The sequence below is a fragment of the Bos indicus genome, chromosome 15 (genome assembly GCF_029378745.1).
Source record: "Bos indicus isolate NIAB-ARS_2022 breed Sahiwal x Tharparkar chromosome 15, NIAB-ARS_B.indTharparkar_mat_pri_1.0, whole genome shotgun sequence".
Classification (NCBI taxonomy): Eukaryota; Metazoa; Chordata; class Mammalia; order Artiodactyla; family Bovidae; genus Bos; species Bos indicus.
This window is the reverse complement of record NC_091774.1, coordinates 33,419,650-33,438,889: the sequence shown is the minus strand read 5'-3', so window position 1 is coordinate 33,438,889 and position 19,240 is coordinate 33,419,650. Positions and strand designations below refer to the sequence as shown.

Below are 19,240 nucleotides of genomic sequence, written 5' to 3'. Positions count from 1 at the left end.
GAAGATGCAATGGGTTTACTTGTAAGGTATACAGAAGCCCCTGTGTTAATCCATGAAATCAATGCTAGTTAGGCAGGCTTTGTATTAGAGGCTGGGTGCATCATATTTCCCTGTACACTTAGGAAATTTCTGTTGCTTTTCATCCTCTGTGACGTCATTTCTTTTCAAACACAAATTGGTGTGTATGTGTGTGTGTCTAGGCAAATAAGTACTTTAATTCCAAATGAGTATTTAATCATATTTCTAATTAAAGCACAGAAACCCATGAATGGTACCCTGAAAATGTCAGAAGAAAAACAAAAGATATTTTGTTATTATGATTACTTTAAATATAAAATTTATTTATTCATTACCTTTCATTACTATGCTGTCTATATTAAGTTCTTTCTCTTCAACCCTTTTCATTTGCAGGGTAAAAATACTGCCTTCTTGGACTATCAGAGAAATAGTCCATTTTTACATTTTTTCAGAATCTCAGGCCTCCTATCATTAAACATGACAAAGGGATTTAGAGAAAGGGAAAGCATTGTTTGAAATTAAAACCTTTTTTTTTTTTCAAAGTATGACCTGGGCAGCAGGACAGATTAAATCTGAATTTTGAGCATATTTTAACACTGTCTACTGGTGTATAGCATTTTAGAAAGACATGATGTATAAGTTATCAGAAAGAATACATTTGGGGCAGAAATTAAAAAAAAAAAAAATTCCTGAAAGTCCAAGCATTGTCACAGTGTGTTCTCATATACAGATGACCTTTATTCTAATCTGGGTTTGGAAGCTTCATCTGGAAAGGCCTTTACACTGGCGTTTAAGACGTGGTGTTCTTTAGAAAAAAAGCAATTTCTCTCTTCTTCAGGGGAACTGCAGTTTAGGACAGGCACAAAGCTGGGAACACAACCAAGGGCAGAAAAAAAAATTCACCTTCATGTTCTATTTGTCAAACTGACCTGCAGGTCATAACCTGAAAGTTTATGGATCGGTGAGGCCTTGTCTCCGCATAAGCGTGTTTTCTGGACTTTGGCTGGAGCTAAATTCCTGACTTCTGAAAGCGGAGTGGGTGTGGACTTCCAGCAGGAATAGCCAGTGGGAAGGAAGTAATATTCATTAAGTGTGTCTCATGCAAGCCGTGCGGGGCTAAGCATGCTCAGTGTAAATTCTCCTGTAGCCTGTCAAGCTATGTTTGAACCCGGTCCAGAATCCTGGATTTACTTTTTTTTTTTTTTCCACGAGGAAGAATGCTCGATTAGACTGCATTTTGCCCTGCTTTTCTCTCTCTCTCTCTTCCCTTTCTTTCTTTCTCTTTCTTTTCTCTCTCTCTTTTCTTCCTGCCAGAGGATTGGAAACAATATCTTTTTCCGATCAGTTCAGTAATACAATGTCCTTCAGTGTTCACACGAGCATTTCAGTGGAGAAGAAAAGAAACTTTGCTACCTGGGAACAGAAGACTACTTAGGTCTGCTAATAAAGTCCTTAGGACTTCTGGAGCCAGAAGTTAAACTTTTCTCAACTGTTAAGGTAATCTACAGCAAATTTAATTGCCTTTTCAACTAAGTGGGTGTACATCAAAAAAAATTTTTTTTCCACACAAAAAGTATGTTTTTCATATGTTGGAGCGATTTTCCAAACACAGGGAAGATATGTCTTTTGGTTCATTTGCATTTGAAAGAACCTCTTTTTTGTATTAGAGGTTCTCTCTCTCTACCGCAAATTATGTGTTTTTCAAACAAATATTGTGGTAAGCTGATGTAGCCATAATGGTCTGAATGTGGATGTGTTCTGTATTATATTAATTCTTGGCGTGGGTTGGTTTGGTGAAAGTTATTGCTTTTGTTGCTGCCAAAGATGAAAGAGAGTTTGTTTTCCGTTGCTGTTGTTTTTGGAACTTTTGGTGGGCTTTGAGGCTGCACTGGGAGCCCTTTAGAGAGAGGAGAGCCACCTCTTTCTATGTTTAATGTGCATTTTTTGTAATGTTCAACTCTAATGCTGAGAAAAGGGGAAAGGAGTACAGATTTTATTTTAGAATTAGTGTAGGAGTGGAACTTTTTTTCTTTTAAAATATAGTTTTGGAGGGAAAGAGTATTTAGAAAGGCAGAAACAGGTTTGTAATGAAGGAATTAAAATCAAGACCTTCTTGGTGAAAATAAGAAGTAAATGCAAAAATATTGCCTGCTATATACTCACTGATTTTGGTTAATAATTTTACTTTCTTAATTAAAAAAGGGAAGATCAGACTTGAATATCAACGGATGACACAGAAAAGTCAGATTAGAAAGCTGCTGGGATCTCAGAAATAGCAAGTTGGCAAAGGCAGCCCCTTTAAAACATCCGAGGACTGAGGTTATGAAACCACATGGCTTCACGTAGGAACAGTGCATCCTGGGCTAAAGCAGCTTAATTTTATTCAAGAATTTTAAGAGTAAAAAGGGGATTTATTTCTTTTCAAAAAAAGAACAGCCAGACAGGGATTATTGATCAGTCAGGGATTAAATATTTGCTGGAATACAAAGCATCACATATTATCAATGTGTAAATCAGACTAGCCAGCTATTCAGGGGATGTAAATGAAAAGACCACAGTTTCATAGGAAATCAAATGCATTCACACCTCTGCCCTTCATTCTCCATCTTTATGTCCCAGGAAGGGATGATAGAGGTGGGGCAGCATGTGAAATAAGACTTTAGTTGAGGGGCTGACCTTGTTCTTTTAACTTCTGTCCATCTGTTCTCACTGGGCAGCTGAAACAGTGAGCAAACTCGGAGGGAAGGGACCTCAGGGAGACGAGGACGAAGAAGCCAGACCCCACCAGGGCCGTGATCTGCTCGCTCCCCATCCTGCGATTTCGACATAAGTAGAGGAGCTAAGTGGATGCATCTCAATCCACTTTCTTCTGCTCTCGGGGTTTCAATTTAGTACCATTGCTGCCATTCTGCACCTGCCTCTGTTTTTCATAAGTAAAAGCCTCTCCAATGCATAGATGGTGGTTTATTTGATATAGATCGATCCCCAAGGAGATGGCCAAAGTAATTCAGGCTTGATTTGGTTTTTCCTTTCTTTCCTAACATGTGGTGTAGATCTTGATGGGTTTAATTGAAACAACAAATCCTTTCTGGGATGGGAGAGCACAGTTTTCCATGAAAGTGTATGTGTGTGTGTACGTGTGCACGCCACTTGCACTGTGGGCTCTGGGACAGTGCTGCCTGGGAGACTTTGCATGGCTGATGGCATTCGTCTGGACTCAAGGACCCTCTCACTGTCTTGCCTCTGTCTGTGTTAAGAGAGAGGAAACACACATTCTGGAGCATTCTATACCTCTTTTTTTTCCTGACTCCCCTGCATCCCTCTGCAACGTTGTTCCCCTTGTCATGGCCTGTGTTCTAAAGAATGGTATGGAAACCTATTGAGGCACAAAGGAAAATGAAAGGGTATGCATAGAGGCAGAGAACAAACAAAAACAGGCCTCTTCATGTTCACATCTGGATAAAATTTAGACTGTGACAAGGGAAAGTGAGTGGGAGGAAAAAAAGAAAGTCTGACATCACATTGAAAAAAATGCATATAATTGACTTTCTAGAGGTTTTCTTGTCTCAAATGCTATGAATGTTTCTGTATCCTGCCCACACCCTACCTTCTGGGCTTGGGGAAGGCAAGCATCATATCCTTATTTCACAGTGAAGCCTAGTGGCTCATCCAGAGCAGTGGCCGAGTTAGAACCAGCAGCCAGAGCCGTCAAGCTCCAGTTCAGGACTCTACCTGTGCAATAATCAAGAGCAGTCTGGGCTGAGTTTCTGTATCTTGGAGTCAGTTTTCCCACTCACTTTGACATTTTAGATGATGGTAGTTATTTTGTGCAACAATTTCTCTTAACTAAATCCCTTATAGGATGGTTTCTTAACTTGGAGAAGTGCTTGCAAATCTTTCAGGGATGTTTTGCCTCTTTCCTTTTATCTTACCTTCAACACTGCTCATTACAAGAGATCAGGCCAGTCTGGTAGGTATAGACAAATGAGGGAAGGCATACATACAGGCAAGCCATAGGATTGTCATGAGTTTGTTTTTCTTGGCCCTTCTGAACAGCACCAGCTTGGCTGTTTATACTGATGGATTATCTGGACCCTGAAGCTCCTGGGGTTACCCTTGGCATTGTGTCATCAAGATCCCCCTAGAGAACTCAAGGGCTTGTTTCTGACCGAGCCAATGCTTTCTCATTGAGTATTCTCTGGATAGAGAAATGTAAATCCACCATCATGGCATGCATGCGTGCTCATTTGTGTCCAATGTTTTGCAACCCCGTGGACTGTAGCCCGCTGGAACCAGGCAAGAATACTGGAGTGGATTGCCATTTTCTTCTCGAGGGGTTCTTCTTGACCCAGGGATTGAACCCACGCCCCCTGCATCACCTGCATTGCAGGCAGATTCTTTACCACTGAGCCTGGGAAGCCCCAAGTCCACCATCACAGGGCTGCAAAATGCAGTGGAGGGCAAGGCCATTTCCCTCAGAACATGTTCAGTCTAGCTGAATAGATGGTGCCTGTAAAGGGAAGCACAGACTAACAAAACAGGTATGGAGAAGCAGAAGCATGAAGCAAGCTGTGGGAGCAGTGGAGGATGAGGAGAGGTGTAATCCTCTTAAGTTCTTTAGTTGTGTTCTCCTTCAGATGCCTTGCCATGGCCTTCAGCCACTTGTCCTTGCTGGGAAGGGAAGGTCACTCCCAGGGGATGGTGTAGCTGGGTCTCAATTTCTTGAGCATCTGTTATGTACCCAACACTAGATTTTATTTTACCAACAGTCTTCAAAGTTCACAATATCCATGGGAAGCTTAAAGAGGAGGAAATCTGCCCTGAGGGGAGAAGTATATGGTTGGTCCTCTGTATCCGCATGTTCAGCATCCTTGGTTTCAACCAACCAGGGATTGTCTGCCAAGGTCAGCTATACCACCTTATTGTACATAAGGCTTAAACGTGTGGATTTTTAAAAAAAATATTTATTTAGTCAGTTGGGTGGCTGTGCTGGGTCTTAGTTGCAGCCTGCAGGACACTTTAGTTGCAGCATGTGAACTCTTAGTTGCTACATGCAGGGTCTTAGTTCTCCTACCAGGGATTAAACCCATGTCCCCTGCGTTGGGAGTGCAGAGTCTTAGCCACTGGACCAACACGGAAGTCTCCATGTGTGGATTTTGGTACCTGTGGGAAGGTGGGGGTTCCTGGAACTGATACCCTGTGGATACCCAGGGCCAGCTACACACGGCAAAAAGGGTTCATGTAATTGAACAACCGGGCATACTTTGTCTTGTGTAATCGGAAAGTGCCCACAAAGCATTTTAGGTGGAAAAAAGATGACTGTGGTCCAGTAGACTTGGTTATTGAGTAGTACTTCTCCAAGCTTCTCAGATGGAGGATACCTGTTTCTTGTCTAATTCTGGATCCATCAACATGAGTTGTCCAGAGTTGGGCAAGTCTGGTCCCAGGAAGAGATAGTGCTTCATGCTGTATGCACTGCCTGCCTTTGGGGAGCTGTTGAACGACAGATAGAAATTATCCCCCACCCCCTGCCTATAGTTAGATCCTTAAAATTTTGCAGCTTCAGAAATGAAGACCTCAGTCATTATTAGGTAGTATCATGTTTAAAAACAGGATTGGAGTGGCATGACTGGGATTTGGGTCCTGACCCTGAAATCTTCCAGCTGTGTGACTTTGAGTCAATTATTTCACTTCACAGGGCCTCAGTTTTCACATCTGAAAAGTGGAATCTAAGCAGGAATTCCTTCAGGTGGGAAGATCAATGGTTAAAGTGATTTAGAAAAATGTAGGCTGCTACGCAAGCATCTGCCTTACACCTATCCCCTGGCTGTTATCTCAGAGTTCTAGTGTTTCACTCTTTTGCTTCTAAAAAGCCTTTCTACCTCACTTACTTAAATGGTAGGTGGCATGATTAACAGAGCTAGACAAACCGCTTTGAATCAGAGGACTAAAAACTATTTTTTTAAACAACAATGAAATAGAGTTGACATACAACATTGCATTAATTTCAGGTGTACAACACAGTGATTTGACATTTACATACATTGTGATATGATCACCATGCCAAGTCTAGTTACCGTTTGTTACCATTTAAAGGTTTTATATTATTAACTATATTCCCTATCCTGTATATTACTTTCTCATGAATTGTTTTGTAACTAGAACTTTGGGCCTCTTATTCCCCTCCACGTATTTCACCCGTACCCCAACCCCTCTCTTCTCTGGAAATCATAGTTCTCTGTATCTGTGAGTCTCTTTCTGTTTTCTTTGTTTATTTTTTGTTTTTTGGATTACTCACGTAAGTGAGATCATCTGGTATTTACTTTGTCTTACTTCACTTAGTATAATACCCTCTAGGTCTATCCATGTTGTCGTAAATGGTGAAATTTCATTCTTTTTTGTGGCTGAGTTGTATTCCGTGTGTGTGTGTATCTCACATTTTCTTTGTCCATTCATCTATTGATGGACATTTCGTTTCCTTCCCCTGAAGTCTCTTGAATTGCCCAAATTAACTTTACATTTCCTAAATTAGTGGAAGCCAAAAGACTTTGAAAGGACAGGACGCCTATATAGAAAATGTAGCCAGAGCAACATTTGTGTGAGCATAAGAAGTTCCTGTATGCAAACTAGAAATTAACAACAAGTCAGCGTACCAGACAAATTGTTGACACATGCATATTTCCCCCAAACTCTCTGAGAAGATAGAACCACTACATCCATTAAGATGGCTACTTTAAAAAAATGACAAGTGTTGGCAAGAATGTGGAGAAATTGGAACCATGCGCACTTTTGGTAGAAATGTGAAATGGTTCAGCTGCTATGGAAAACAGTATGGCAGTTTCTCAAAAAGTCAAACATAGAATTACCATTGTTGTTGTTGTTTAATCACTCAGTCATAACTGACTCTTTTGCGATCCCATGGACTGTAGCCTGCCAGGCTCTTCTGTCCATGGGATTTTCCAGGCAAGAATACTGGAGTGGGTTGCCATTTCCTTTTCCAGGGGATCTTCCCAACCCAGGGATTAAACCCACGTCTCCTGCATTGGCAGGCAGGTTCTTTGCCGTTGAGCCACTAGGGCAGCTCTAGAATTACCATATGATACAGCAACTCCACTTCTGAGTGTATAAGCAAAATAAATAAAAGCAGGATCTCAAAGAGATATCTGTATAGCCATGTTCACAGCAGTTTTATTCACAGGAGCCAAATGGTGGAGGCAACCCAAGTGACCATCAACAGATGAATGGATAAACAAAAAACAGTATATACACACAATAGAATATTATTCAATCTAAAAAAAAGGTGGAAATTCTGACACATGCTACTGCATGGATGAACCTTGAAGACATTATGCTAAGTGAAACAAATCAGACATAGAAAGACAAATATAGGTATACCTCAGTGATACTGGATATTAGGTTCCAGACCACTGCAGTAAAGTGATGATAGCAATAAAGCAAGTCACAAATTTTTTGGTTTCCTAGAGCATATGAAAGTTTTTATACTCTACTATAGTTTATTAACTGTGAGATAGCATTATGTCTAAAAACAGTGTGCATATATTAATTGAAAATATTTCTAAAAAATGCTAAGCAGCATCTGATTGTCCAGTGAGTCATAATCTTTTTTGCTGGTGGAAACCGTTGATGGCTGCTAAGTGATCAGGGTATAGTTCTGAAGATTGGGGTGACTGCGGGAATTTATTAAAGTTAAGACAACAGTGAAGCATGTCATGTAGACTGACTCTTCCTTCCATCAGTACTGCACGTAGAATGCAATGCTGTTTGATACCATTTCACCCACAGTAGAACTCCTTTCAAAATTGGAGTCAGTTCTCTCAAACCCTGCAGCTATTTTAGCATCTAAATTTATATAATATTTTAAATCCTTTGTTGTCATTTCAACAGTCTTCACCACATCTGTACCAGGAGTAGTTATCATCTTAAGCATCCATTTTTATTTTTTGCTCATCCACAGGAAGCAGCTCATCATCCCTGAAAATGTTATTATCAGATTACAGCAATTCGTTCACATCTTCAGGCTCCACATCTGATTCTAGTTCTCCTGCTCTTTCTACCACATCTTCAATTACTTCCTCCACTGAAGTCTTGATCCCCTCAAAGTTATCCAGGAGGGTTGGAATCAACTTCTTCTAAACTCCTATTAGTGTTGCTATTTTGACCTCTTCCCAGAAATTACAGAGGCTCTTTATGGCATTTTTTCCATTCCAAAAGGTATTCAATTTACTTTTCCCAGATCCATCAGAGGAATTACTATCTATTGCAGCTATAGCTTTATGAAATGTATTTCTTATATAATAAGACTTGAAAGTCAAAATGACTCCTTGACCCATGGGCTGCAGAATGGATGTTGTATGAACAGGCATGAAAACAACATCAATCTCATTGTACATCTCCCTCAGAGCTCTGGGGTGACCAGGTGCATAGTCAGTGAGCAGTAATATTTCAAAAGGAATATTTTTCCTGAGCAGTAGTTCTCAACAGTGGGCTTGAAGTTTTCAGTAAATGATGATACAAACACATTCTCTCATCCAGTCTTCTTTGTTTCATTTAAAAAACACAGGCAGAGTGGAATTGACATAATTCTTAGGGTCCTAGGATTTTCAGAATAGTAAATGAGCACTGGCTTCGACTTAAGGTCACCAGCTGAATTCATCCCTAACAACAGAATCAGCCTGTCCTTTGAAGCTTTAATGCCAGGCATTGTCTTCTCCTCTGTAGCTATGAAAGTCCTAGATGGCATCTTCCAAGAGAAGGCTGTTTTGTCTGCACTGAAAATCTGTTGTGTATTGTAGCCATCTTTATTGTCTTAGCTAGATCTTCTGGATCACTATCACCATTTGTTGCTTCATTTTGTAAAATACTTTGAGATTATGGAGTTGGCTTTTTGCCTTAAACCTCATGAATCACACTTTGCTAGCTTCAAATTTTTCTTCTGCAGCATCCTCACTTCTCTCAGCCTTCATAAAATTGAAGAGAATTAGGGCCTTTCTCTGGATGAGGCTTTGGCTTAAAGGAATGTTGTGACTGGTTTGATATTCTATCCAAACCACTAAAACTTTCTTTAAACCAGCCATAAAGCTGTTTCACTTTCTTATCATTTGTTGTTCACTTTAGTAGCACTTTTAATTTCCTTCAAGAATGTTTACTTTGCATTTGCAACGTGGCTAACTTGGGCACAAGGGGCTTAGCTTTTTTTTTAAAATAATTTTATTTATTTATTTTTGGCTGCGCTGGGTCTTCATTGCTGTGTGGTTGTGGCGTGCAGGGGCTACTCTCTAGTTGCAATGCATGAGCTTCTCCTTGCAGTGGCTTCTCTGGTGGGAGCACAGGCTCTGGGGCACTCGGACTTCAGTAGTTGTGGCGCATGGGCTCAGTGATTACGGCTTCCAGGCTCCAGAGCACAGGCTCAGTGGTTGTGGTGCACAGGCTTAGCTGCTCCTCAGCATGTGGGATCTCCCTGGATCAGGGAGCAAACCCACGTCCCGTGCATTGGCAGGCTGATTCTTTATCACTGAGCCACCGGGGGAGCTCAGGCGCTTAACTTTTGACAAACTTAATCAGTTCTAGTTTTTGATTTAAAGTGAGAGACATGCAGCTCTTCTGTGAACACTTAGGGCCCCTCTAGGGTTATCAACTGGCCTAATTTCACTATTGTTGTGTCTCGGGAAATAGGAGCTTTCCCAATGGCTCACACAGTAAAAAATCTGCCTGCAGTGCAGGAGACCCAGGTTTGATTCCTGGGTTGGGAAGATCCCCTGGAGAAGGAAATGACCACCCACTCCAGTATTCTTGCCTGGAGAATTCCGTGGACAGAGGAGCCTGGCAGGCTATAGTCCAAGGGGTCACAAATAACTGGACATGACTGAGAAACTCACACAAACACACACAACAGGACAGAGTGAGATTGGGAGCCAGTTGGTTGGTGATGCAGTCAGAAGGGATAGGAGGTATATTGGTTAAATTTGCCTCGTATTTAGGCGCACTTGGTGGCATCTCCAATTATAGTAGTAACATCAGAGATCTCTGATCACAGATCACTGTAACAAATATTGAATATGATCATAAGCAAAAAGTGAAATACTGTGAGAATCACCAAAATGTGACAGAGGCATTACGTGAATAAGTGCTGTTGGAAAAATGGTGCGGACAGACTTACTCAAGGCACCGTTGTTACAAACCCTCAATGTATAAATAACACAATGTATCTGTGAGGCCCAGTAAATGGAAACACAATAAAACTAAGAAAACGGGGTATGCCTCTGTTACATGATTCCGCTTGCAGGAGGTCCCTGCCAAAGTCAAGTGCATAGAGAGAAAGTAGAATGGTGGTTGCCAGTGGCTCGGATGGGGGAGAACGGCCAGATTTTCTTTAATGGGCACAAGAGCTTCAGTTGGGGAAGATGGAAATTTTTAGAGATGGATTGTGGTGATGGTTGCACAGTAATGTCAATGTGCTTAGTGTTACTAAGCTGTGTATTAAAAACTGGTAAAGATGGTAGCATTTGTATTATGTGTGGTGGTGGTAGTTTAGTCACTGAGTCGTGTCCAACTCTTTGCAACCCCATGGACTGTAGCCTGCCAGGCTCCTCTGTCCATGGGATTCTCCAGGCAAGAATACCGGAGTGGTTGCCATTTTCTTTTCTAGGGAATCTTCCCGACCGAGGGATTGAACCCGGGTCTCCTGCATTGCAGGCCCATTCCTTACCAACTGAGCTGCAAGGGGAAGGTATTTTAGTGCAATTACAAAATTGAGAATATAAAAAATTCAGTCTATTAGATAATTGTGAGGGCCGAGACACTGAAAGTGCTTCATTACTGAAATTCAGCTGCATATGAGGAAGAAGGTTAGGCTCAAACTGAGAAGAAAAAGAGAGTAATATCATTGAATAAATGCAGTTTGTGGAAGTAAAAAAAAAAAACAAAAAAAACAAGGGAACAGATACAGGAGAAAAATAGGCTCTTGGAACAGAGCAATGGAAATTCCAGAATTTCTCTCCATGAGGTGCTTAGGCATAGGGTTTTGTTTTGACACTGTGTTCACATAGCAAGCATGTCACTTTAACATAGGCTATTTATTTGAGGTGGCATTTGGTAGCTGATACGTGGGGATACCAAAAGCCCTTCTGAGCTTCCTATTTTTGGTGGACCCTGAACTTTGTCTCAGATTAAATTTTCATCAGCCCTCACCTTTGTGAGCGATCTGTGGTGAAAAGACTTGGAGAACTCAAGAGCAGTGGAAAAGCTACTCAATAATCAGGCTGAGGGAGGGAGGAAAAATAACTAGCATCCATTCTATGCCTATTTATGTGTATTATCCAGTTAATCCTCTTAGTTGCCTCTAAGGTAGATCTCATGTTGGCATTTTATAAAAGCGACTTTCTTAAGATCCTTTTGCTGCCAAGTGGTGAAGCCAGGACTGGAACCCAGGTCCAAGAGAGCCTAAAGCTTATTCCGTTGCATCACCCTTCAGGCTTTAGGAATTATTTCCTTAGTTAACGATCTAGGTGATCCCTCCCTGGCTTTGCTGTCAGCGGCCAGAGAGATGTCTTCCTGGAATAGATACAGATCTCACACACTCTGCTTAGGGCATCCAGGAGGCCCCCAGCACTAGCATTCACGATCTGGACATCGTTTCTAATTTTCACAAATACTGGCAAAGCAAGCTTTAGCATCCCCGAGGCAAAAAGCTCCAGATGCACAGGTGTCTGGGATGCGTCTTTTCTGCGGTGCTGTCTTGGGTTCAGGTGTTGGGATGAATGAACCCACAGAGCACCCGCCCCTCCCTGGCAGGCTGCTCTCGGGCTCCTTTGTTTGGTTTATGTATAGCCATCAATGCATCATTCCTTCTGCTTCAGCTGTTTGAGAATCCCATCTTCTCTATTGATTTCCCACAGAACGTTTACTGCTCTCCAAGGTGTGACCTGTACCTCTAGCTAATTTATTTCTGTCATGGCTGTAGGATTTAGGAATGAGGGGGGAGGGGAGCGAGGGAGGGGAGTGTGGGCTTGAGGGGAAAGAGGGAGGGTGGCGAGAGAGCAGCGCGTCCAAGATGTGGGAAATAAATTCAGCCCTGGACCCCCCGACAGGCAGGCCGGCAGCTCCGGAAGGCAGGCACAGCAACAAGGAGACTTTGCTTGAAAATCTGCTCAGTAAGATGGAGGCTGCAGCCACGGGGTTTCAGGAGGCCGGGAATGATAGCAGGGCCCCATGGGGATGGAAAAGCAAGGAAAGAATGTGTTTGGAAATAATCTCTTGCCTGTTCAGGAGCCAGTCACCCTATTGAGCAGGATGTGGTAGGTTTTTTTTTTTTTTTCTCTTTTAACGAAATGATGGAAAACTCTTCTGGGCGGGTGGTTGGGGGGCAACTGGTGAAGTCCTGTTCTCTTCTTTATGAGATTTTCAACAGCAGGGCATTCCTGTGTCAGTCCTGGCACCGTGATTACAGTGACTGATGTGCGCAATATTAAATCGAACCACGTTAACATAAAGCTTCCTTCCCCTCCGTGCCTAGAACAGACTGAGTTACCCTTTCCATGGTCTGATTTTCCTAGATAACTGTTTGAATGCCCACTTCATTTTTTTCTTCCTCATGAAAATAGCTTATATCTTCTTAGAAATTCTAGTTATAAACTTATACAAGGAAGGATGTTGGTTATTTATTACTTTCACCTAGATGGAGACACGTTTGTGAAGTGAGTGGATGTGCTACACGTGAAGGGCGTTTTAAAGTTTTCAAAATTTTTTTAATATACTTTATTTCATTTCCATAACAATTATTATTTTCATAGTTGTAGAAATGCTGGCTTATTAGCCCAGCTAAGATCACATGGGTAATAAACAGCAAATGCAGAGTCTAGGGTTTCTGGCTCCAGATTCAGGTTGCAGTACACAACACCCCAGAAATGTGGGGTCACTTTTTTATACCAAGACCACCCCCTGAAAAGCAGAAGCTGGAGAGTAAGAGGCACATGAGTCAAAATTTGCCCCTCCTCTTAGAAAGGTATTGATGGAATGAATTTGAGTTAAACCAAACATGTACCCTTCTAAGCTTCCACTCATATGTTTTATACCTAAGGTCAGTCCATCTGAAGTGTAAAAAAGCCTTAAGAAGCAGGGCAAAAATCACTGGTGAATATTTTCTCCCTTCTTCCCATATAGCAGTCTCCAGTCCCACCCCAACTCATGTACAGATTCTTTGTCATCCTTTACAGGGAGTGAAATAAAACAAGTCATCATTACCACTTTATGTATCACCGACCATTATAGTGTACTCTGGGCTGAGCATTAGAATAGCAGTTATTTGTGAGGCTGGCTAGTGGAGTTCATGCTTATACATACCGGGCACTCTGCGACCCACTCTGTTTTCCTGGTGTGATGTATGGAGGGGCTTCTGGGATGTTAGTAGGAGAGCAGGATGGTGGGGTTGGTGGATTGGAGGGTCTTTCACAACCTGGACCTACTCTAACTGGAACTGTCTAACTCTGGGAGAAGAGTAGCCCATTTCATCTTCCCTGTAGCCAGATAAACTATCTGTGTGCCACCTCAGAGTCTTAACAGAGCCTCAGAGCCTCCTTAAAGAGTTATTTGATTTTTAGAAACAAAGCATGACGGTATTGTGGAAAAGATTTATATCCTGAGTGTCTGTCATGAAAGAAGGGATCATCTTGTGGATAAATAAAAGTGCCCCCCTGGTGGCTCAGACGGTAAAGAATCCGCCTGCAATGCAGAAGACCTGGGTTCAATCCCTGGGTCAGGAAGATCCCCTGGAGAAGGGAAAGGCAACCCACTTCAGAATTCTTGCCTGGAGAATCCCTGGGACAGAGGAGCCTGGTGGGCTACAGTCCATGGGGTCTCAAGGAGTTGGACATGACTGGGTGACTAAAACACTTTCACATCCAATGTGTAGGAATTAAATATTACTGTGAACATCCCTGCAATAACTGATGTTACTTTGGTTTGAAAAGATCAGGACTTTGAAAAGAAATGTGTACATTTTCTTTGTAGTCAGCAAACTATATTCCTGCCATCTCTGAGGTAACCTTTATCTCAGGACTCAGGATTTGAGAAGGGATGAGTAAGGCAAAAAGTAAGAAATGCTCAGAAGAAGATCATACTTGCTTCCACATCAACATTGTGTGATATATTTTGCTGTTTCTCTCGCCTGGAGCAATTTTTATTTCTACTCTTTTCCTTTTTGCAGACTGACCTAGGGTGATTCAAAAAGACTGAATTTTGAGTCCTGTTTCCACAAATTAAATTATGTGCTGCGTGGCCAGAGAGTTTAAACTCTCATGATCAATTTCTGCAAGGGTAGAATGGATATGTTAATATCAATCCTAACTCACCAGGTTGTCATGTGGACCTCAGGTAACAATGGGTGGTGAAGTGTTTTGTAAACTCAAAAGCATGGTACAGGAAAGAATTTACCCTCTATTATTTTGAGTTCTCAAAATGTATACACAGGGGCTTCCCTGGAGGTCCAGTGGTTACGACTGCATGCTTCCATTGCAGGGGGCATGGATTTGAGCCCTGGTTAGGGACATAAGATCCCGTGTGCTGCACAGTGATTAAAAAAAGAAAAGTATGTGCAATCAGTATTGTCTCCATTATCTGTGTGATCATGGTGGTGAAATGGCATTATGGCATCCAGAGTATCATTATTTAGCATTAGTCTCTGTGGGGCTATGATTTGGAAGCAGCCTACAGCTCACTCAGTTCACTTCAGTTCAGTCGGTCAGTCATGTCCGACTCTTTGCAACCCCATGGACTGCAGCACGCCGGGCCTCCCTGTCCATCACCAACTCCCAGAGCTTGTTCAAACTCATGTCCATAGAGTTAGTGATGCCATCCAACCATCTCATCCTCTGTCGTTCCCTACTCCTCCTGCCTTCAATCTTTCCCAGCATCAGGGTCTTTTCCAATGAGTCAGCTCTTCATATCAGGTGGTCAAAGTATTGGAGCTACAGCTTCAGCATCAGTCCTTCCAATGAATATTCAGGACTGATTTCCTTTAGGATTGACTGATTTGATCTCCCTGCAGTCCAAGAGACTCTCAAGAGTCTTCTCCAACACCACAGTTCAAAAGCATCAATTTTTTGGTGCTCAACTTTGTTTATAGTCCAGCTCTCACATCCATACATGACTACTGGAAAACCCATAGCTTTGACTAGACTACAGTTCACTACTAAATATGAACTGTAAGCTTGGTCCTTTCTTGGCGTTACCTCTCCTCATATTTTCTAAATATCCTGCCACTTTGCTTTGAGAGTTCATGCAACCCTCATATCCACTTCTGTTTATCTTTGGAGGTTTGCCTGGGAAGATCTTTAGTTTAAATCTCATCAGTGGAATTCCATCTCACTTCTCTTGGAGTTTGCACAGTTATTGGAGCACAGTGGGGTTGGGTGGGCCGGGCAGGATGCAGAGAGAACCACTGCTGCAAGGGGAGGCTGAGTTTCAGACACCTCCATTCTCAACTTGGAATGGTTTTTCTAATAAAAATTAAGAACACATACATTTTAAGTCTGATAACTCAATGGAGTTCTACCATGTGATGGATTAGCTAGTTGGTAGACTAATATGAGACTCTACAAACCGTTTATACAATTGTGTATTTGGGAAAATGCTTTGTGAATTACAAGGACTGACTGACAAATGTATATTTAGAGCTAAACTTAGTTGTGACTTGAGGCCTTTCTTGTCCTGAATATGAGAACCTTTCTTCCAAATGTATTTGGTAGACCTATTTTATACTCAATGTTGTGAGTGGTGACTGGGTTAGTGTGAGTAGCTGGATGAATGCTGATGCTGGGGTGGACAGAAAGGGAAGGGTCCCATCCTGGTTCTGTCATTTGCCAGCTGTGACACTAGACAGCTACTTATGCTCTTTATTTCTCAGTTTCCTCACCTACAAAATAAAGATGTTGATAATAGAACTCAATTCCCAGGGTGGTTATTGTTAGAAACGCATCATAGGAAAAAAAAAACAGTTTGGGGAGGGTGGGATGAATTGGGAGCTTGGGGTTGACATATATACACTATTGATACCAGGTATAAAATAGATAACTAATGAGAACTTACTGTATAGCTCAGGGAATTCTACTTAAGGCTCTTTGGTGTCCTAGATGGGAAGGAAATCCAAGAGAGAGGGGACATATGTATACAGAGAGCAGATTCACTTTACAGTAGAAACTAATACAACGTGGTAAAGCAACTATACTCCAGTAAAAATTAATTAGAGATTAAAAATTAAAAATTCATTAAAAATTAAAAAGAAAACTACAGCTTGTACGAAGAGAGTTGTTATCCCGACTTCACGCAATATTCAGAGAGCTTTCCATTTTGTTGAACAGATGATGACTGGCTTCGGAGTGAGGACTCTTAAGAGTATGTTCATTGATAGTAGGGAGCTCATAAATCACCATGGATGCTTTAGGTGCACGAAGGAGTTGACTGAACTGGTATATACATACAATGGAATCGTCATTGTTGTGTTTTCTGTCAGTTGTGTCTGACTCTTTGTGACCCCACAGACGGAAGCCCCCAGGCTCCTCTGTCCATGGGATTTCCCGGGCAAGAACACTGGAGTGGGTTGCTATTTCCTTCTCCAGATCTTCCTGACCCAGGGATCAAACCACATCTCCTGCACTGGCAGGGGATTCTTACTGCTAAGCCACTAGAGAAGCCCTTACAATGAAATGTTATTCAACCATAAAAAGAAACATGACAGTGATACACGCTACCATTGTGGATAAACTGTGAGAATATTATACTAAGTGGAAGTCAGTCTCCGAAGCTTCCCTGTTATATGGTTCCATATGTACGAAATGTCCAGAATGGGTGAATCTGCAGAAGCAAAAGCAGATTGGTGGTTGCCAGGGGCTGAGAGGTAACAGAGTGGTATGAGATTTTCTTTGGAGATGATAACAATGTTTTAGAATGAGATAGAGGTGATGGTTACACAGTACAGTGAATGTACCAAATATCACTGAATTTAAAATGGTTAATTTTATGTGCAGTTTTAAAAAATGCTATGGAAGAAGAAACCCACCTAAATAAATTGACTGTCTAGGAAGACTTCCTGACCATAATTTATGTACTCTTGGTCATTTGCTGAGTCTGTGAAGACAGTCTGTTTTATTTCCTTACAATTTTTTTTTTTTTTTGCCTTTTGTAGTCCCATCTTAAGACCTTGGTTTTCTGTCCCTCCGTGAAGACTCAGTTTCTGTTTGAGTCACTTCTTTCATTCACTTCCTGACTCACTCATTCACCTGCTGTCCAGGAGAATGACAATTAATAGGTGATCTGGGACAGATGACAGCTGGCCCTGCTTTGTAACCTTGGCAAGCGTCTTAACTTCTCTGGTCTTAGGGAGATATCAACGAGATCTTTGCTTGGGATTCTTTCAGTTTTAAATTTCTAGATTTAAGAAATAAGGAATGCATTATTAGGGTTACTTTAAATAGTCTGTCAGCTAAATTCTCCGATTCCTTTACTTTGAATTCATTTATCAATCTAGCTAGACAGACAGAAAAAAAATAAATTACAGTTAGAATGAGCCTCCTCTTTTTCCTTAGACCTCAGTAACGAGGAGAATATTCATCTCCATGTCTGGGGTAAAACTTCTTTGACCACGGGAAACCTTTCTTCATGGTTTTTTTTTTTTTTTTTTTTAAGATTAAAAATGCCTAAGGCATGAAACTGATCTACTTTTCTTAAGGTTTGAAAAGCATCAAAAAAGATTTTTTTCTCTTTAATTATAATATATTACAGAAAACAGACACTGCAATAACTTAATAGCCCATCAAAACACTATCTTCAAGGGTCATTTAATATTTCCATGATAAATTGCTATTTTTAGAAGCTTATGTAACCAAGCAAAGAATGTGTTCTTGGCTATGGCCATGAAGACAAGTTATTATCGTGGGAGGGACAAAGGAATCTGAGAGGCTCATGAGAGACGGAGCCAACTGCAGGGAATAGTTTATAGAGTGCCCTTTCTTCTGGGTCTCCAGTTTCTGCAATCAGGATAACTCAGTGCCTCTCAGAGCCATTTTCATTTTTGAAGTGCTCTTTCACCATTAGCTAATAAATACTCACCAATGAATTTTCCTCCGCATCTTGGAAGTTGGGGGAAAAAGAAAATCGCTATCTTGTAAGTATTATTCCCCATGGGGTCTCCCTTCTCATGCTCCTAATGGAAATAAGAAATAAATTATACCTACTCTAATGAAAGGGCCAAAGACCACCATTCTTTCCATAGAGAGCACCTGGAAATTTGCATCAGATTTTAATGATCTTCAGTAACTACCTCACTGTCATAGCAGAGGGAATGTCTGTCTCCCATTATCATGCTCTATTTTCATGAGGACAGTTGAGTGGAAAGATGCTTTGGGGGGTCTTCTCAGGGAGCTGTGTGTATAGAGTTGAGCTAAGGGAAGGTGGGGTCTGAGCATGGGTTTCCAGTGGACTTCATATCTCCAATTTCTAGAGTCAAAAAGTTACGGTTTTGGAATTTTCTGTTCTTTTGTATTATCTATGTTTCTCCTCCCCTATATCAACTTCATTCCATTTAGACTTGGCTTTGAGTTTCAGGTTCTGCTGTGGTGAATTGCACCACACATGCTTAAAGCTGCTCCAAGACTTTTCTAGTAGCTGCATGTGGGTTTTGAGGAAGACAATTTGATTTATAGCATGAGCTATGTCTTACTGGGTTTCTGTTGTCTTATGGTCTAAAGTAATGCTACCCAACAGACATAGAGTACAAACCACACCATGAGCCATTTATAATTTTAAAGTTTATGGTAACTACATTAAAAAAGTGAAAATAAAGAGGTGAAATTAATTTTGATAATATATTTTACTTAATCCAGCATATTCAAAAGTTTATTACTTCCATATCTAATCAGTATAAAAGTTAATGAGATATTTGACATTTTAAAAACCAAACTGATGAATTCTTTTTTTTTTTTTTTTTGAGGTTAAAAAATCTTTATTTGAACTGCCCCATTCACCATTATTGGTCACCCTGTTATCCATGAAACTCATTTTTTTTTTCATGGCAGTTGTGATACCATTCTCTTTTTTTGAACTGTATACTCAATATTTTTACTATTTTAATTTTATTGAAGTATAGTTGTGTTACCAAAATGATGAATTCTGATGTGTCTTTTGTACTGACGACATCTTATACAACCATCTC

General features: G+C 41.1%; 1 long non-coding RNA gene across 2 annotated transcripts in view; it reads left to right on the top strand.

Annotated features, from left to right (window-relative positions):
* The first annotated feature begins 1,043 nt into the window (after positions 1-1,043).
* Positions 1,044-19,240, top strand: part of LOC109569655 (uncharacterized) — a 297,738-nt gene continuing 279,541 nt past the window's right edge. The window contains exon 1 of one of the 2 annotated variants that reach the window (XR_011570842.1): positions 1,044-1,515. This is a non-coding gene — a long non-coding RNA (uncharacterized lncRNA). The remainder of the gene's footprint in view (positions 1,516-19,240) is intronic. The other variant, XR_011570843.1, reaches the window with a different exon arrangement.